Genomic DNA, 21170 nt, shown 5'->3' on the forward strand with positions numbered 1-21170 from the left:
CAGTCCAGTTGAAGGGCAACATTCAATGATGAATACCCTACCTTGCCGCGAACAAAAACTTCCCATCTTACACGTTTACCACAATCAATTTTAAACAGGTTCTAGTAGTGCTGGTGCCCGATGAGCAGTCTCTACCAGACTGAGCCTCAGACCTGAGACATGAGCACATGTAGTCACATAACCATGGCAACAGCATGTCACAGAGCTGAGGTCACAATCCACACTGCAACAGCTATCAGCTGCTAGTGTGGCAAGTGTGCTAGTACAAGTTCAAGACCACATTGATGAATAGGTTAATGGGTTGGCAAGATGGTGGAGTGCTAGGAGTGTCCCACAAGCCTGACGACCTGAGTTTAAGTACCAGAACCCATGGTGAAATTCTCAAATACTGTCAAATTCTAGTATACTATGTACTTTAAGTATAGATGTCCATCCTTAAACCATCAATATACCTGTACTAAACACATTCACACACACATAAACAGCACAAAAGTAATCTTTAAAAAAAAAATAGGTTACTATACAAGTTATCTGTAGTGGCTGGTGTTCTCACGCTAATTATGTTACCCAAAAACCTGTTTGCAGTATCCTGCATGTAGGCTAAAGGAAGCCTGTTGCCAGTTGGTTCTGACTGTGAACTAAAGTTGCCAGTGGCTAATGGCTGGGCAGGGAGACAGAGGTGGGACCTTTAGGATCCCCAGGCAAGAAACAGGAGAGCCATGACAAGGAGGTAGGAGACAAACCTCAACAAGAGGATAGGAGATGGACCAGCCGGGAAAATGCAGGGGGGTGAGATGCTGAAATGTAGGTGCAAGGGGAAAGTGGCCCTGGGGGCCTGGAGGGGTGGGACCCAGTAGGGTCCAGAGCAACAAAGATAAAATATAGATTTAGTAAGTATTAATTCAGAGATATCTGAGGTGAGAGTGTGTTAGCCATGTGGAGGTTCAGGAGTGGCTCAGCCATTGAGCTAGCTTAGGGCATGTTAAAAGAGAACCGGTGTGTGTGTGTTCATTCTCTCAATTCTGTTTCTTTAGAGAACCCTGGGTCCATGCTGCTTCTGAGGGCCTTGTCTGAGTCCTAGATTCTACTGCCTCCGAAGTTAGTGTTTATGTACATGGCCCATATTACCACAGGTCATGTGGATGTCTGTGGTCTGTGCTGAAGCCTGAAGCCTTTTTCATGTCCTTGGGCTGTACTGACACCGAGGGCCATGTTCATGTGAGTGGCCTGCACTGCTGTCTGAGGTGATGTCCTTCTGTGCTGCCACTGGGGGGCTGTATTGGTCTATGGCTTGTGCAGAGGCAGAGGGCCAGGTTGATGTCCATGGTCTGTACTGCCACAGGAAACCATGCTGGGGTCAGTCGCATGTCCATGGTTCATGCTGTCACCAGAAACCCCGTGTAAGTTCATGATCTATGTTCCTGCTAACTATAAAGGACATGGAAGCTACTTTTCCATGGCATTGATGGCTGCAAACTCACCGCTGAGAAAGAGGGACAGGGAAGGTTTCTGTGACAACTCTGACCCCTGCCCCTGATAAGTAACAGCCTGGACAGAAAGCCATTAGAGAGAACTTTTTAAAATTGTGATAAAGATGCTGAAGTGAACCTCTCGAGATCTGTTGGTGGCTTATGACCGGGGTGTGGGTGAGGAGGGGCTCAGTTTTCCTTAAGGAGCTGGACGCCAGAAGTTTTTCCATGCTCCAGTGAGTATATGGGCAACACAAATTGGACTTTTTTCCCATTCTTTTTGTTGGGGAGAACTTGCGAGAGTTAGGGGGGGTCAACCTGGAAGTACTGGAAAGTGAGGGTGCTTGGGGTTCATGATGTGAAATTCCCAAATAATAACACTATTTTGGAAAAAAAAAAGAAACCAATACATTAGGGCTGAACAGAGAGTGAGATAGAGTGTCTAGTGTTGTCACACAGCTACCAAGAAGGCAGGGAGAGAGGCTAAGAATATTTCTGTCTCTAATTCTGGCCAAGTTTTGAATAAATTAATTTCTATTTAAAAAATATATAAATACTGGATACAGTACGTTGGTAAGACTTTTCTCTGAATTTTTGGCTGAATTGCTGAATTTTTCATCTCATTTTTTTTGCTTTCTTTCTCTTTATTCAATGTTTATTTTATTTTTGATATTTTGTCTCTTTATTAATTTCCATTTTAATATCTTGAATTTTTCCACTATTGCATTCAGCAATGTAACCAGATACAAAATTAACACATAAAAATCTTAGTCTTCCTATATATAAATGACAAGTATACTGAGAAAGAAATCAGGGAAACACTACCACTCAAAATAATAATAAAATACATTGAAATGAGACTAACAAAGAAAGTGGAAGACTTATGTAATGAGAACTTCAGACAGTTGTTTTTTAATGAAGGCAAAAAAAATGGTTTAAATTAACCCCCCATGCTTATAGACTGATAATATTAAACAGTGAAAGTGGCATTAAAAATGGCAAATCAAAAACCTATCAACACAATGCCCATCAAAATTCCAACACAATTCTTCATAGACAATCAAAAAAAACCCTTAAAACTCCATGTGGAAACACAAACGACCCATGAGAGCCAAGATAATCAAACAATAAAAATCCACTGGAGATATCACCATCCTGTATATTAACTTCAGAACTGTATTAACAACAGCAGCAGCAACAAGAAAACAACTCGAGCGTGGTACTGACATAAAGCAGACATGTTGATTGATGGACTAGAAATGAAAGCATAAGTATAGCCGGGTGGTGGTGGTGGTGGTGGCGCACGCCTTTAATCCCAGCACTTGGGAGGCAGAGGCAGGCGGATTTCTGAGTTCGAGGCCAGCCTGGTCTACAGAGTGAGTTCCAGGACAGCCAGGGCTACACAGAGAAACCCTGTCTCAAAAAAAGAAAAAAAGAAAAAAAGAAAGCGTAAGTATAAGCCCACACACTCATTTGCCTGATTTTTTTTTTAAAAGAAGCCAATAATACATATTGGGGGAAAAGGACAGAATTTTCAACAAATTCTACTTGTCAAGCTGGAAACCTAGATGTGCAGAAATGAAATAGACCCCTTTCTCCCACACTGTACAAAATTCAACTCCAAATGGATCAAGGACCTCAACGTAAAACTAGGGGCCCTGAATGTAGTAAAAGGAGAAACTAGAGAATATGCTTAAATTTAGCACAGGCATTAAGACCAAGAATTAATCAACGGGAACCCATAAAACTCAAATGTTTTGTTTGTCTGTTCACTTGATTGGTTGGTTGGTTGGTTGGTTGGTTGGTAGGTGGGTGGGTTGGTTGGTTTGGTTTGATGTTTCAAAACAGTGTTTACTGTGTAATAGGTGCCATTTGTAGACCACGCTGGTCTTGAACTCACAAAGTTGTGCCTGCCTCTGCATCCTGAGTGCTGGGATTAAAGGCATGTACCACCATGCCTAACAAAACTAAAGCTTTTGTACAGCAAAAGGTGACTTAGAGTTATTATTGCAGTAATGAAACACTATGACCAAAAGCAAATTGGGTCAGACAAGGTTTATTTTACTCAGTTACATATAACAGTTCATCATAAAAGTAGTAAGAGAAGGAACTCATACCTGGCAGGAACCTGGAGGCAGGAGCTGATGCAAAGGCCGTGGAAGAGTGATGTTCACTGGCTTGCTCCTCATGGCTTGCTCAGCCTTCTTTCTTATAGAACCCAGGACTACCAGCCTAGGGTGGCCCTACTCACAAGCGGCTGGGCCCTTCCCCATCGATCACTAATTAAGAAGATGCTTTACAGGCTTGCCTACAGTCTGTTCTCATGGAGGCATTTTCTCAACTTGAAAAACTACCCCCCCCAAGAGGGGAGACCCTCTCTCAAGCCTCAGGAGATCACGGCCACCCAATGACTCACGAGACACCATTCTTGGTGCAATCAGCAAGAGGTATATTTCAGTCAGTGCGCTGAGGCCAAAATTCGTAACCCACGCAGGGGCAGAGGAGCTCGACCCCCAGCTCAGGGAGAGTAGAATGTTTAAAGGAAAAAACCCAAAAGCCAGGGGGAGTGAGGGGGAGCACTGGAAAGTGCCAGTGGAAACTCCCAGCCCATCATTCAGCGTGTGACAGGGTTCAAGGAACAATCATGGGGAAGTACAGGCTCTTTCTCTCAAAAACCCAATCTTATTCAACCATATCATCCACCTTGTGGTCAGCCAAGTTCCTGGAACACAAAGCCCCAGAACTAGCTGACCCTCTCTCCCAGCTCTATTCAGCTAGTCTGCTGGGTGTAAAGGTTCTATTAACCCTTCATTCCCCACTTCTTCTAGTACATAGTTCTAATCATAGAACTAAATTTCAGTATCTTCATATTTTAGATTCTCTTGACCCTGTAATAGACCCGGGGGACTAGCTGTATAAGTACACAATAGTCTTTGGCATCATTAAAGACAGAAGTTGACACACAAGGGGTCAGTCCTGAACTATAAGCCCACCACTTATCTCAGGCAGTAAATATCTGGTATGAGAAGTTGTCGGACTCTTAAGAGTCTCAGCACATAGATGTTTATAGGCATCTGGTGGGCTTCTTGGCAGGTCTCATTCTCTGAGACCTCAGTAAGTGTCAGCTTTTTCTTATTGTTCTAGGCACAAGCATCATGACTAGTAATATAATTCAAGGTTCCAGATACTGTAATATCTTTATAATAAGGGAGCCCTGAGGCAAGATTCTGTCAATCAGAAGATTCAATAAGATCCTGTCATATTAGGATTGGACCCATTAAGCACAGTAAATGTTCTCTGAATCAGATTTAACAGTCTCTGTCCAGTGTTTGGGAGGAGTGGGGTTGAGGTCAAAGGTGACCTCGCAGAGACCATCTTCTATTTTTACTGCTGTGGGGGTGTTGTCCCAGAGTCAATTTGTCAGCATCTCTGACAAGTAAGGCCACAGAAGCGATGGCTTTCAGTCCCACCACGATGTGGGGAACTCTTTCTGTCATCCTATACCTCCAGTTTCAGCCCAAGCTTTTGGAAATTCTGCTAGCCATTCACTGATATCTGGGGCTTCCTGCTGCTTTTGAAGCTCATGAAGCTGGTATTCTTCTTCAAGTTTTAAGGCCAGTATCATAGAGGTGGGGGTTCCCCGGGTCACCTCTGGTCCTGTCTGAGCAAACTTAATCTGTGTCTTTAACTTTGTCAATAAGTCTCTTCCCAAGAAAGACATAGGGCATTCAGGAATAACCAGGAAGGAATGGGACACTTGTCCCTTTCCTAGGTCAACAGTTCGTGATGTAGTCCAAGGATATTGTTTCTGCCCGGTGGTGCCTATCTTGGGGCAGTCTCAGACCCAATGTCCTTTCTCTTTACAGTAGGCACACTGATCCTTGTCCAGTAGGTGTCGCTGTATCCCTTTTCCTCTGACTCGTTTCAGCCCTCTATTGCCCAGGTTACCTGTCTGTCTAAATTCTATCCTATCTGTGTCTTTTTCTCCTACCACTGTGGCCAAAATCCTAGTCAGGTTCTTTTCTTGCCTACGATCTTGGTTGTACTTCTCTCACCTCGGCCAAATTGGTGGGACGTCAGGCTGTCCCTCGGAGACCAGCTACAAAAGCCTCTCGTCAGCCTCTCGCTACCTGCAGCCTTAACTTGGGACAGGGGCTGTAGCCAGTGCCAGCTACGACTGGCTCCTCGTCCAGAGAACTGTCCCAGCTCTCTTCCTGCTGCCTGGGGACTGCCCTGGCTGGGAGTAACAAGCTTTGTCCCTTGCCACCGCCCTAGCAGCTGGCTGGAGAGAGCACGGGGCTCCCGCCCTGGGAAGAGGCAAGCAGGGGCCCAAAGGTATGCAGAGGCAATGTCACAGTCAAGTCCAGTCCCTCAGGACTCGTTCCTCTTCTGCTCTGGTTCCCGAGGCTGGCCCTCCCCTCCCCGTGCCCGGGGAGGCGGAGCCGGGGCTGGGAGGTTCAAGGGTGCCACACTAGGGGAGCCACCCACCAAACTCTGGCTAGGTGAGGGCAATCCCTATGCAATGTCCCCTGAAGAACATCCTACGTGTGGTGGGCGGGCTGCCCGGACTGCAGCCCCGCTTGCTTGTCAAAGGACCTGCCTCTCTGCTCTGCAACAGCTCTCTTGCATCAGCGGCTCAATCTCTTTCTCTGCCGGTGGCCATGTTGCCTCTTTTTAACTCAGGATGTTTAACACAGTAGATTCAGTCCAAAATAACAGCCAGTCAAAGTCCAATAACACATAGAATGACAACCAACAGACAGTTTGCCAAGAAAACAGAGGAAAAACACAGACAGCTCACCCCTGTCACGGGCGGCACATAGACCAGGTGATACAAACAGTTCTTGCCCCTGTCACAGGCACAGAAACCAGGTTATACAATCAAGACATTAAAAAAAAAAACCTGCCGGTAGAAGAATCTAATAACCAGACAACGGGCCAGCCTACACTGGACCTAACTTAACAGATTCAGATGACTTGGCCAGCCTACACTGTACCAAATCTAACAGATTTCTACCACCACCAGCAATGAACAACACAGAATTAGACACGGACATACAGCCACGAGAGCTTCAACAGACACTACCGCAGGTGGCGGTGGCCAAAGACCACCTTCAGACAGAGAAGGGGTCATTTCTGACCCTATCTCCCATACAAACGAACTCCAGAGCATCCTCCAGAGAACTGTGGCCTGCAGTGTGCCAACACATCTGTCGCACTGCTCCCACTACCCATGAATTCCTTCCCAGAATTTGTAAGCTGACCCTATCCCAGGGTCGCAAAATGCTCTCTGTGGCTTGCCCAGTTCCTGCTCCTGCCACGAGCACAGAAACCAGGCTACACAGATGGTCACCCTTGCCACAGGTGCACAGAGACTTCACAGACATAGTACACAAAAAGTTGCCCCTGCCGTGGGCACAGACACTTCATAAACACAGTATACAGTCTGAAGTCCTTGTCATGGGCACAGACACTTCACGAACACAAAAACAAAGGACAGACAGCACACAGTAACAGAACAGGACAAAGCAAGTGAAATCCTACCTCTAAGTGGGCTCTCGGAGACTAGGGTGGTCGTAATTTCCCAGCCAATGCACCAAAATGAAAGACCCCACCCCCCGAGAGGGGAGACCCTCCCTCAAGCCTCAGGAGATCACGGCCACCCAATGACTCACAAGACACTGTTCTTGGTGCAATCAGCAAGAGGTATATTTCAGTCAGTGCACTGAGGCTGAGACTTGTAACCCACGCAGGGGCAGAAGAGCTTGACCCGCAGCTTGGGGAGAGCAGAGTGTTTAAAGGAAAAAACCACAAACCAGGGGGAATGAGGAAGGGCACTGGAAACTACCAGTGGAAACTCCCAGTCCATCATTCAATGTGTGATAGGGTTCAAGGAAATATAAAAAAAATCCAATAAAAATATATAAATTCTGTCACCTCTTTAATAAATTATATGAGAATGTACCATTGACTTTAAGATTTTACTAAATAAAACATAACAGTATATAGCTTGTATTTACTAAAAGACCAGGCTGTTCAGTGAGTTTCCAAGACAAGACTCTGTTTAAAGTTCTTACAAACACAAGCTATCTAAAAATCCGAAAACACACCTTTCAGTGATATCCCAATCCTACCTAGGATTGTTTATGGTTAGCTATCAAATTCTTTTCTCTAACAAGAATAAAGTAAGAGCATCCTAATTATTTCAGCACAAAGGGAGCAATTCCCAACTAAAGCATGAAACATAAAATCAAAGATTATGAAAATCTCTAACTACCAACAGTAGCCAAAGAAAACCTAGATAGAACTTTTGAAATCCTGTGTGCACACCTATGCGCGCATGTGTGTGTGTGTGTGTGTGTGTGTGTGTGTGTGTGTGTATGTGTGTGTGTGCATGTGCATACAGCCTCTGATTCCTTCCCTAGGACTATGAGTTAAGTGAGTTTTCCACTAAATCTTTCACAGAAAATGAGAAGAGATATGCTACAGCAAATAAAAAAAAATTAAAAATTTAAAAAGCTAAAAATCAAGAAAGCATATGTCAATCTTGGTGCAGGGGTTAAAAGAACAATTTTCATTATAGATAATGAAATAAAAATTATATAAGTAAAACTCAAAAACTGAAGTGAACAAGTCAGATATAGGACACCCTTTAAAGCACATGACTTTAGATGAATGACAAGCTGCAAAGCACACCTTACCTTACATTCCACCACACTCTGATCTGATTCACAAGTCACATAGATTTCATCTACTGCCCGGCGAAGACTGTCAAAAAGAAATGCCCAGTACCGAGCTCTTAGGTCAATTTTCCGTGGGTGCCCTATTTTTGTAGGACTTTTATCAAAATGTTTCTCTCCAGTTGTGGATGTTATTTTATACTCTACTGCAGTATTCTGATGAAATAAATGAACCATTAAAAAGGCAAGTAAAAGGCTTGTAGCATTCATTTTTTTAACAAAGCAATATTTCAATATGAATTTTTAAGACATTCTTTTCAGCTTATACCATACTTGAATTCATAAAATAAATTTCTGCCCTAAACAAGAGGCAGGTTTTTCTAGTAAAAACTCCAGCATGGATGGGGAAGAAAGTCCCGAAGCCCCACCCTCATCTGAGAAGCTCATGGCAGTTAAAGGAAGAGTCCATGTGTATGCACTCACTTGCACACATACCACAGTGCAAGTGTTGGAGCAGAGGATAACTGGTGGGAGTCAGCTTTCTCCTTCCGTTATGCTGGTCCCCAAGATCAAAGTAATTCATCTGTCTTGTTAGCCGGCACTCTTACCCACTGAGCCATCTTACCAACCTAGCCGATCTCTTTTTGTGAGGATACTATTCCTAGGATATTGTCATGATACTTTCTGCCAGACTGAGGAGGCAAAAAGATTCTCACCAGATGGAGCTCAGCATCTTAAGATTTCTCAGCCTCCAGAACTATAAACCATATAAATGGCTGTTGCTTTTAAATTACACATTTTGTGGAAATTTGTTACAGTAGCACGAGACAGACTAAAACAAAGGTTAACACTTTGTATATCTGAAACAGACTTTAATCCATTTCTGAAATGGAATAACCATCTGACTATGCAGAGCACTTCAGCAGAAGAGGTCTGTGGGTTTGCTGGCCTTATAGCTCTTAGATACTGTTCCAGTGACTTTTTGTGAATACAAAGACTGCTAGTAACCTGTAATCCTCTGGTGTTACTTTTGAAAATGTTCCAACATTTTCTTTTACCCTGATGTTCTGAAGACAGATCTAAGAGAGACAGATCTAAGTATAAATCTACTTTTATTTAAGCTGCTCAGCTACAGTTTATGTTCTAAAGCCCCTGAGAACACACAAGAGAAAACCACTCTCTATGCACCATTTATTTTCTCCTTTTGGAAGCCTGAGAAGACATGTACTAGAAACTCCATCTCAGGTTTTCTTTACCCCTCCCCCCCTCCCGCCCATGTCTTCAGTCCTCTCTTACTCTAAATCCTCCTCAGAGTACCCTCCAGTTCATAAGGTCTTTCACTAATCTCCTTCCAATGTGTCATTTATTTTAATAATTGTAGTTTTCCAAAATTTCACTGACATATCTATAAATGTTTGAAATTAAGTTAACTTTACCTCATAACTTATCAAATTTCCTGTAGAGTCACTCTTTCCCTTCTGAACCTTAAACTCATTTATTTGAAAACTCTTTTTAGAATAACTTATCTTTTACTTTTCATTGCCTAAGGAGTAAATTCTCATGTGTATAAGATATTGACTTATTTTATAGCATTTTCTTCATATGCTTTGATATTTTATTTGGCAAACTTATTTTGAGTTTCATATGTTTCACTTGCTAACTTGGCTCATCTTTGGATATCATCAATCTGCCCCACTATAGATCTACTTCCTGGGGTCTTGCACTAGAGCTTACAGCATTTTTGGTTAAGGAGTATGGCACACTGAGGCTTCAGAGGGTGACTCCTGAAAGCAGTCTCCACTGACTTTAGGCATCAGCTGTAATCAGCTACACCTCTAACCGGGGATCTTATCTGACTTTGATAGGGTGTGTCTTTTTCTGTCTAATCATGCACAGCCCTGGAGTTCAGGCCTAAGTTTTCAAATCAGACCATGAATGTGATTTTCACCACAAATGGCATCCAGCCTCTTTACCTCATGGGAACTCACCTGCTAGACGCTTTGACTAGTTAGTTTGTGTCCTCAATTCCACTTACTTCTAAATAGAAATTGTTGTTTCCTTTCTATCTGTAAATATTTAGTTATTTTTAAAATATTCTTTATTCATCTATAAAACAAATGGTCATTGATGCTTCTGTTAGGTGGCCTTTCTGTGAACTCACAATGATAGGATGATTTAAACTCCATTTTCTGGGGCTGGAGAGATGGCTCAGTGGTTAAGAGCACTGACTGCTCTTCCAAAGGTCCTGAGTTCAATTCCCAACAACCACATGGTGGCTGAAAACCATCTGTAATGGGATCCAATGCTCTTTTCTGGTGTGTCTGAAGACACCGACAGTGACAGTGGACTCACATAAATAAATATTTTTTTAAAAAATAAACTCCATTTTCCTTACATCAAGTGTTTGGCTTATATAAACATATCTAATAATATCAAGTTAAAATCACAAGTATAAAAATAAAAGACTATAAAAAAGCTAACCATAATTATCTTGATCAATTTTAAAATAAGATGTAGGGATGGATTCTATACAGCTTTAGTGAATCTATTTGGAAACTTTTAGACTTACTAAATTGTGACTTCTACAAACTAAAAGCATCATTACTTAAGGAAAGAATATCATAAATCCTTAAACATGAACTGGATGGCAGAGAAGCTGAGGCTATAAACTGAAAAGTGGCAGTATGGGTGGAAATACTGGCTGGCTGTTGTTTACTGGGAAGTTATACAGCCTCTCTGAGCTTCTGTTTCTCTTCATAGAGTAGCATCATTCTTGTTGTTGACACTGTTGGAGGTTACACACACATACTCGGGTGTTTGCTCCTATGTGGAGGCCAAAGGAGGAGCACAGGTGTCTTTCTCTACCACTATTCACCTTATTCCTTTTAAGACAAGGCAGCTCAGAAAGACTGATATATTAATTCTTAGTATATGTTAATTAATTAGGACTAGCCATATAGTGAATACAGAATCCACACTTTTAAATTTTAAAATGCTATGCTAAACTTTTATAGAAGTAAGATATACAATATTCAAATCCTGAAATTTAAATTTGTAAAATGGATATTATTTTCAGGAAATGAATGCAAACAAATTAGTAAAAAATTATGTATGTTGTACCTGTTTAGTAGTTTTATGAGTGCCTCGAATTGTCCTCTTAGACTTTCCACCAGCTTGACATTTAGGTTTTCCTTCAAGGCATAAAAAAGTAAATAGACACATAAATCAAAAGAAATAACATGTAGCTAAACTTTGGATGATGTATAAGATACAATGAAACAACACAATGCATTCAAGCATCCCTAGTACATAATTTCTACCTGAAAACTATATAACAGTATAATTTTATTCATTGTCAATGAATATGAACTAATGATGAAGGTTTTTTCCAATCTCATTTTGTTTTTTAAATCTACGTTCTCAAACACCAGAGAATGCTTTAGTCAAACAATTTTCCAGAGAGAAATCGTCAGCCCTATATATAATTTTCTTCTTAACCGAGACTTTAAACACAGCATTCTACTACTAAGATATAACAACAGCCAAGCGCATTCTTAGTTAGCTTGACACATCCTAATATGTAAGGTTCTCAAAGGAAGAGAAAAGGATGTCTGAAGGAAACAGGAGCACCAAGAATCTCCACAGGTCAAATCTCCACCCTAACCTAAGACAATGTGAACATCAAGTGAGAGTCAGAGATTATACTCCATTAAATAAGAAGTCATGAATCTACACAAATTTAAATTTATAAATACATATACATGTTAAAATAAAAGGGAGAAGGGAGCACTATTCTTTATATTAGAAGGCTAAATGATAAACACAGAAAAAAATTATGAAGTTAATAAATCACCATTTCAACTACCAGAGTAATAGCTTAATAATTTCATTACTTCTTAAAACAGCAAATGAGAATTGTGTTCGCAGCCTTCATCGCACCAGTGCTGCCTCTGGCTTGCCGAGCTCCAGTCGAAGGAGAAGGCGGGTAATTAAGGATGTGTCCATACCATGGCTCATACAAAGCAGACTGCCCACAAAGCCACCCGTGGTAAAGCACCCAGGAAATAACTGGCTACAAAAGCCACTCGCAAGGGTGCGCCCTCTACTGGAGGGGTGAAGAAACATAATCGTTACAGGCCTGGTACTGTGGCACTCCGTGAAATCAGGCGCTATCAGAAGTCCACTGAACTTCTGATTCGGAAGCTCCCCTTTCAAGGTCTGGTGCAAGAAATTGCTCAGGACTTCAAAAGAGATCTGCGCTTCCAGAGTGCAGCTATTGGAGCCTTGCAGAAGGCAAGTGAGGCCTATCTGGTTGGCCTTTCTGAAGACACTAACCTGGGTGTTATCCATGCCAAACGTGTAAAAGATATCTGGCTAGCACACCGCATACGCTATGCGGGGAAACATTTCATTCTCAAAGAAAAAAATTTTCCCTCTTCTTCCTGTTATCAGTAGTTATGAATGTGAGGTATTTTTTCCATGGGGTCAAAGGTACCTAAGTATATGATTGCGAGTGGAAACTCAGGGGACAGAATCAGGTATTGGCAGTTTCTCCACGTTCGTTTGTGTGTGAATTTTTAATATAAATGCAAGATGTAAAGCGTTAATGCAAGCAAAACGTTTCAGTGAACACATTTCAACAGTTCAACTTTATGTCAATTATAAATAAAACTGTTAAAAACTTCTGGACAATGCCAGCGTTTGGATTTTTTTTTTAAAATAAGCACATTTCTTATTGACGGCAACGAAAAGGTGTTTGTAGCATTTTTATCATACAGCAGATTCCATCCGTCACTATACTTTCCTAACTGAGTTGTCCTACATGTAAGTACATGTCTTTAATGTTGTCTGTCTTCTGTGCTGTTCCTCTAAGTTTGCTATTAAAATACATTAAACTATTTAAAAAAAACAGCAAACGAACAATAATACTTTTTAAACAATTTTTGTACAAAATCAATTTCATTTTTAATTTTTTATTGGATATTTTATTTACATTTCAGATGTAATCTACTTTCCCCATTACCCCCCTCCCAGGAACCCCCTATTTCATCCCCCTTCCTCCTGCTTCTGTGAAGATATGCACCCACCCACCCTCCCACTCCCACCTCCCCACCCACAATTTCCCCCACACTGGGGCGTCCAGCCTTCACTAGACCAAGGACTTCCTCACCCACCTATGCCTGACAATGCCATCCTCCCCTACATATACAGCTGGGGCTATGGGTCCCTCCCTATGTGCTCCCAGGCTGGTGGTTTAGACCCTGGGGAGCTCTGGTTGGTTGGTATTGCTGCTCTCACCATGGGACCACAAACCCTTTCAGCTCCTTCAGTCTTCTCTCTAACTTCTCCATTGCGAACCCCTTGACCAGATCAATGGTTAGCTGTGAGCATCCGCCTCTGTATATGTCAGACTCTGGCAGACCTCTAAGGAGACAGCTATATCAGGCTCTTGTCAGCATGCACTTCCTGACATCCACGTCAGCATCTAACTTTGGTGACTGCACAAGGGATGGAACCCAGGTGGGGCAGTCTCTGGACGGCCCCTCCTTCAGTTTCTGCCCCACACTTTGTCTCCACATTTGCTCCCATGAGTATTTTGTTACCTTTTCTAAGAAGGACCAAAGTATCCACACTTTGGTCTTCATTGTTCATGAGCTTCATGTGGTCTGTGAGATGTATCTTGGATATTGCGAGCTTTTGGGTTAATATCCAATTATCAGTAAGTGCATACCATGTGTGTTCTTTTGTGATTGGGTTACTTCACTCAGGATGATGTTTTTTAGTTCCATCTGTTTACCTAAGAATTTCTTGAATTCATTGTTTTTAATAGCTGAGTAATATTCCATTGTGTAAATGTACTACATTTTCTGTATCCATTCCTCTGTTGAAGGACATCTGGGTTCTTTCCAGCTTCTGGCTATTATAAATAAGGCTGTTATGAACATAGTGGAGCATGTGTCCTTGTTATATGTTAGAGCATCTGCTGGGTATATGCCCAGGAGTGGTATAGCTGGGTCCTCAGGTAGTACTATGTCCAATTTTCTGAGGAATCACCAGACTGATTTCCAGAGTGGTGTACCAGTTTGCAATCCCACCAACAATGGAGGAGTGTTTCTCTTTCTCCACATCCTCTCCAGCAGCTACTATCATCTGAGTTTTTGATCTTGGCCATTCTGACTGGTGTGAGGTGGAATCTCAGGGCTGTTTTGATTTGCATTTCCCTGATGACTAAGGATCTTGAACATTTCTTAAGGTGCTTCTTGGCCATTCGAGTTTCCTCAGTTGAGAATTCTTTGTTTAGCTTATACCCCATTTTTAATAGGGTTATTTGGTTGTCTGAAGTCTAATTTCTTGAGTTCTTTGTATATATTGGATATTAGCCCTCTATCAGATGTAGGATTAGTAAAGATCTTTTCCTAATCTGTTGGTTGCCATTTTGTCCTATTGACAGTGTCCTTTGCCTTACAGAAGCTTTGGAATTTTATGAGGTCCCATTTGTCAATTCTTGATCTTAGAGCATAAGCTATTGGTGTTCTGTTCAGGAACTTTTCCCCTGTGCCTAGGTATTCGAGGGTCTTCCCTACCTTCTCTTCTATTAGTTTCAGTGTATTAGTTTCTGGTTTTATGTGAAGGTCCTTTATCCACTTGGATTTGAGCTTTGTACAAGGAGATAAGAATGGATCAATTTGCATTCTCCTACATGCTGACCTCCAGTTGAACCAGCACCATTTGTTGAAAATGCTGTCCTTTTTCCACTGGATGGTTTTAGCTCCTTTGTCAAAGATCAAGTGACCATAGGTGTGTAGGTCCATTTCTGGATCTTCAATTCTATTCCATTGATCTTCCTGCCTGTCTCTGTACCAATACCATGCAGTTTTTTTTTATCACTATTGCTCTGTAGTACAGCTTGAGGTCAGGGGTGGTGATTCCCCCAGAAGTTCTTTGATTATTGAGAATAGTTCTTGCTATCCTGGTTTTTTTGTTATTCTAAATGAATTTGCAAATTGATCTTTCTATCGCTATGAAGAATTGAGTTGGAATTTTGATGGGGATTGCATTGAATCTGTAGATTGCTTTTGGCAAGATGGTCATTTTTACTATATTAATCCTGCCAATCCATGAGCATGGGAGATCTTTCCATCTTCTGAGATCTTCTTCGATTTCTTTCTTCAGAGACTTGAAGTTCTTGTAATACAGATCTTTCACTTGCTTGGTTAGAGTCACACCAAGGTACTTTATGTTATTTGTGACTGTTATGAAGGGTGTCATTTCCTTAATGTCTTTCTCAGCCTGTTTATTTTTCAAGTAGAGGAAGGCTACTGATTTGTTTGAGTTGATTTTATATCCATCCACTTTGCTGAAGTTGTTTATCAGGTTTAGGAGTTCTCTGGTGGAAGTTTTAGGGTCACTTAAGTATACTATCATATCATCTGTAAATAGTGAAATTTTGACTTCTTCCTTTCCTATTTGTATTCCTTTGACTTCCTTTTGTTGTCTAATTGCTCTGGCTAGGACTTCCAGTACTATATTGAATAGGTAGGGAGAGAGTGGGCAGCCTTGTCTAGTGCCTGATTTTAGTGGGATTGCTTCAAGTTTCTCTCTATTTCGTTTGATGTTGGCTACTGGCTTGCTGTATATTGCTTTTACTATGTTTAGGTATGGGCCTTGAATTCCTGATCTTTCCAGGACTTTTACCATGAAGGATATTGAATTTGGTCAAATGCTTTCTCAGCATCTAGTGAGATGATCATGTGTTTTTTTTCTTTGAGTTTCTTTATATAGTGGATTACATTGATGGATTTTCGAATATTGAACCATCCCTGCATTCCTGGGATAAAGCCTACTTGATCATGATGGATGATTGTTTTGATGTGCTCTGGGATTCAGTTTGGGAGAATTTTATTGAGTATTTTTGCATCGATATTCATAAGGGAGATTGGTCTGAAGTTTTCTTTCTTTGTTGGGTCTTTGTAAGGTTTAGATATGAGCCTGACTGTGGCTTCATAGAACGAATTGGGTAGTGTTCCTTCTGTTTCTATTTTGTGGAATAGTCTGAAGAGAATTGGTATTAAGTCTTCCATGAAGGTCTGATAGAATTCTGCACTAAAACCATCTGGTCCTGGACTTTTCTTGGTGGGGAGACTTTTAAAGACTGCTGCTATTTCTTTAAGGGTTATGTGATTGTTTAGATGGTTTATCTGCTCCTTATTTAACTGTGGTACCTGGTATCTGTCTAGAAAGTTGTTCATTTCATCCAGATTTTCCAGCTTTGTTGAGTATAGGAAAAAGGTCACGTAACCTATAAAGGCAGACCTATCAGAATTACACCAGACTTCTGACTAGAGACTATGACAGCTAGAAGATCCTGGGAAGACGTTATACAGACACAAATGCCAGCCCAGACTACTATACCCAACAAAACTCTCTATTACCATAGATGGAGAAAGCAAGATGTTCCATGACAAAAACCAAATTAATATACTCTCTTTCCATAAATCCAGCCCTTCAAAGGATAATAAATGGAAAATGCCAACACAAGGAGGGAAACCACACCCTAGAAAAAGCAAGAAAGTAATCTTCCAATATACCCAAAAGAAGATAGCCACACAAACATAAAAATAACATAGAAAATAATAGGAAGCAACAATCACTATTCCTTAATATCTCTTAACATCAATGGACTCAATCCCCCAATAAAAAGATGTAGACTATCAGACTGGATACATAAGCAGGACCTAGCATTTTGCTGCATACAGGAAATGCACCTCAGTGACAAAGACAAATACTACCTCAGAGTAAAAGGCTGGAAAACAATTTTCCAAGCAAATGGTCCCAAGAAACAGGCTGGAGTAGCCATTCTAATATCAAATAAAATCAGCTTTCAATCAAAAGTAATAAAAAAGATAAGGAAGGACACTTCATACTCATCAAAGGAAAAATCTACCAAGGTGAACTCTCAATTCTGAACATCTATGCTCCAAATGCAAGAGCACCCACATGTATAAAAGAAACTTTACTAAAGCTCAAAGCACACATTGCACCTCACACAATAATAGTGGGAGACTTCAACACCCCACTCACAACAATGGACAAATCATGGAAACAGAAGCTAAACAGAGACACAATGAAATTAACAGAAGTTATCAACAAAATGGATTTAACAGATATCTATAGAACATTTCATCCTAAAACAAAAGAATATACCTTTTTCTAAGTACTTCATGGTACCTTCTCCAAAATAGATCATAGCATCAATTTTATTTAATATGCCAATTTGCTGAAGAATTCTCATTGTGAACATTCAGTTTAAATTGACTTACTCTCTCAAACTAAATATATGCTTATACATTTTGCTTCGTATCATTTTGTTTAGACAGGACCTTGTTCTATTGCCAAGGCTAGTCTTGAACTCCTAAGGCTAATCCTCTTGCCTCCAATCTTCCATATTTGCATGAAAGCAAAAGCTACCTTGTAGACTACATACCTTCATTGTCTTTGTTTTCTAATGGAACACTCCAGGCTATCAGGTTTCTTGCTGTACGACCCTCTTCAGCAACAATTCTCCTCACTTTGTCATGACTATTGGAGCGCTGGAAGGAAGTCTAGATGCATTAAAATAAGAATATTTAAGAGACTATTAGGTATCAATCACCATTTAGCATGTATTTCTTACTAATTCTTCTTCATACTTATTCAGAAAGCAAATACTTAAAATATAATTTTAGGGGTTTGGGAGATAGCTCACTGGAATAAAGTACTTGTTGTACAAGCATGAAACAATGAATTCAAGTCTCTGAAATCCATGTAAATACTGAGTGAGGTGGAACACAACCATAATTCCTGTACAGGAAGGCGGGAGACTGGCCAATCAGTTGAGTCAAAATAGGAAGTTCCAAGTTTAGTAAGAAACTCTGTCAAAAGATAAGGTGGGGGCAAGCAGATGGCTCAGTGGTAAACACTCCAGCCAACAAGTCTGAAGATGTGAGTACAATCCCCATTACATATATAGTAAAAAAAAAAAAAAAATTAGTAGCACCAACTTCCATAGTTGTCATCTGACATCCACACATGTGCTGTGGCACTTGCATGCATATGTGCATGTGAAAACACACAAATAAATACATAGTAAATTTAAATTAAAAGAAGAAAAGGCTTGGGTGGTGGCTTAATGTATAAAGTGCTTACTGACGCCAAGAAAAAGCAGCACAATTTTTAAGACACTATTATATCATATTTTTATGTTCCCTGAAAGAATCCTATGGAGAAAATTTGTCAGCTATATGGGATAAAGGGAATAAACATGCAAAGTAAATCTATAAATATGAGGGACTCAATTTAGATCACTAGAACCCAGGTTACAAAATGAAAACAAACACAAGAAAACCTAGGTATGCCAAATACACCAGAATTCCAGCACTGGGAGCAGAAACATGTAGATCCCAAGGGCTCCCGGTCAACAGGTGAGCTTCAGGTTCAATGAGAAACACTATCTCATAAACAAGGTGAAAAGAGCATAACGCCAAAGTCGACTTCTGTCCTACACACACACACACACACACACACACACACACACACACAAACATGCACATTTCCAAACATGCACCATAATAACAATGTAGAGAAAGAAAAGAAGACATCCAATGTCAAATTCTGGCCTCCACAACATGCACACACAAACCAATGTGAAATTTAGAATGTGGTTCATCTGATATCAAGTCTGTTTTCAGGTTTAAAAACCCTAAAATTAAAACTTTAAATTACATGCAGAACTACTACAGTCTGGGGTTCAAACAGCTACATCGAGCAGCAGAACGGCCACTCTGCACCTATGCCAGCGCCACATCTTACATATAACAAGTCTACTGGGTGGAGTAACAATCAAAATCCCAACAAAAGGAAGTCCAAAAGTGAATGGCGAATGGGAAAATAGACATAACACACTAAAGCCAAAATCTCTCGGAGTTTGACCTTAAAGAAAAAAAAAACGAGATTTTAAAGACAGCATGTTTTTATGCTTATGGGAAGAATCTGGTAGAGAAAATGTGTCACATGGGGAAAGGGAATGAACATGCTTGCTAAATCAGTGAGTGACAAAAATAGTTTCAGTTCACAGAAGAATGAACTAACTACTCCTAAAACATTAAAACGACTAATAATAATAATAATAATCCTCCCTATCTGCGTACTCTGCTCATATAGTAACCCACGCCTTCCCCCAGAACTCTCCACCTTCTACTTAACGTCTCTATTTATGTCCCTCACTCTTCTGGCCTCAGACTGAAAATCCCAGAGGCATCTACCTAACTAGTTAAAGTTTCACTGGATTTGTTATAGTATGCTCTCTAGATCTGCAAAGTCCTCAAATCTCTTCTTCCCTTACTCTCAGGTTTCCCAGTGATGGAACACTGTAAAGACAGTATCACTTAGATGACCTAAACATCGTTTTAAACAAAAGTAGCACTATTAACTCTGGGCCAACTGAGCAAGTTTAAATAGATGCTTTACTTTCAGCTCTTTCAGATAATTCTCTTATCCTCCTGTAGGAAATCTCACAGGTATAGACATCAGGGCACAAAGTACACTATTCCTACATCGTTTTCTAACTTGAGTCCTCCTAAAGTAGCAAGCTTCTGAGAATCAAAACGGATGACCTCACAGTCCCAGGACTGCAGTAATACTAAAGGTGAAACTTCAGACTGAATGCTCCTTTCTCCTGTGAAGATCAGCGTTACAAACTTAGTTCTCTTACACTTAATACAGAAAGACATAGTCAGAGGAAAAGCCACTAACTTCAAACCTTAGTTTTACTCTTTATTCTAATAGTTAACGTGCAAAAATATTACTATTCATCTTGTATCTGCCTGGAACACTTTTCAGTTTATATTACAGATGTTTTCTGTAACATGCTGAATGGGCTCCTTCCAATCAAAACTCAAAATCTGATCATTTGTAACAACTTAATCCTTAGAAACACGTCAGTAACATAATTATTTTAATCATCCTACTATGAGCACCGAGGTTTGAAATGCAGTCAGTGGATCTCAGACATCATTACTTTACAGCTGTCTATTTCAACAGCATCTTTACTCAGGCTCAGAGCCCCACAACATTTTTACTCAAAGTTAAAGTGTGCCACCTAGTGCTACATGGAGATTTTACACAGGCTTGTTCTAGTAGTCAATGTTTTTGAATAAAAGCAATAAACATCAGCATTAAGTTATATTCAAATCCTGCCTGATGCACTCTAAGAAATCAAATACTCAGAACACTAACCACAGTCTACATACTTCTGAGACTTACTCCTGTCTTTAAATCTACCAAAGGAGGGACTTAGGCAAGACTGTGTTCCCTCTTCCTAGGCCCTCTGTTTGAGAAGTTTAAGGCATATATAGAAGTGTCTGAAAATACTGGGTTGTAAAAGTGTAAGGAATGAGAACCTGTTTGCTTCCATTCTTAGGACCCCTACATCAGTGGCCGGCCTGGATTAAACCAGCCCAGAAAGATGGCTTTCATCTGTTTTCCTACCCCACATCCCCAGGTGTCAGACCAGATCAAGGCAGCAGCAGTGCCTGAAACAGCAGTAAGACTGAGGCTAAAAGTGACAGATGGCAGGAGTAGAAAACGAGAAGCAAACAACAAGCAAGAGAAAACCTAAAGTTGGTTTTTAAAGCAGCTCCATCATAGTGGCTGGTAAGACAGCTCAGTGAATCAAAGCACATGCTGCCAAGCCCAATGACCTATTCGATCGCCAGGACCCATGTGATGAGAGAATCAACTCCTGTGACCTGTTCTCTGATCTCCCCACAAACACACTATGGCACATGTGGACACAGATAAACAAACAAACAAATAAATATGATAAAAATCGATGAACTTACCATCATTCTTTAATTCTCTTCTGTGGCAAGATCATTTACCACATAATCTCATGGGTTATAATTCATACAATTAAAACAATTTTATACATACATACATACATACACATGTACATACATACATATATGTGTAGTCTTAGCTTTAC

At 40.7% G+C, this 21170-nt stretch overlaps 1 pseudogene; it reads left to right on the plus strand.

Moving 5' to 3' along the window:
- Positions 1-12157: 12157 nt before the first annotated feature.
- On the plus strand, positions 12158-20804 carry LOC114626894 (annotated as a pseudogene).
- Positions 20805-21170: the final 366 nt, after the last annotated feature.

This window comes from Grammomys surdaster, unplaced genomic scaffold (assembly GCF_004785775.1).
Source record: "Grammomys surdaster isolate TR1022 unplaced genomic scaffold, NIH_TR_1.0 241, whole genome shotgun sequence".
Classification (NCBI taxonomy): domain Eukaryota; kingdom Metazoa; phylum Chordata; class Mammalia; order Rodentia; family Muridae; genus Grammomys; species Grammomys surdaster.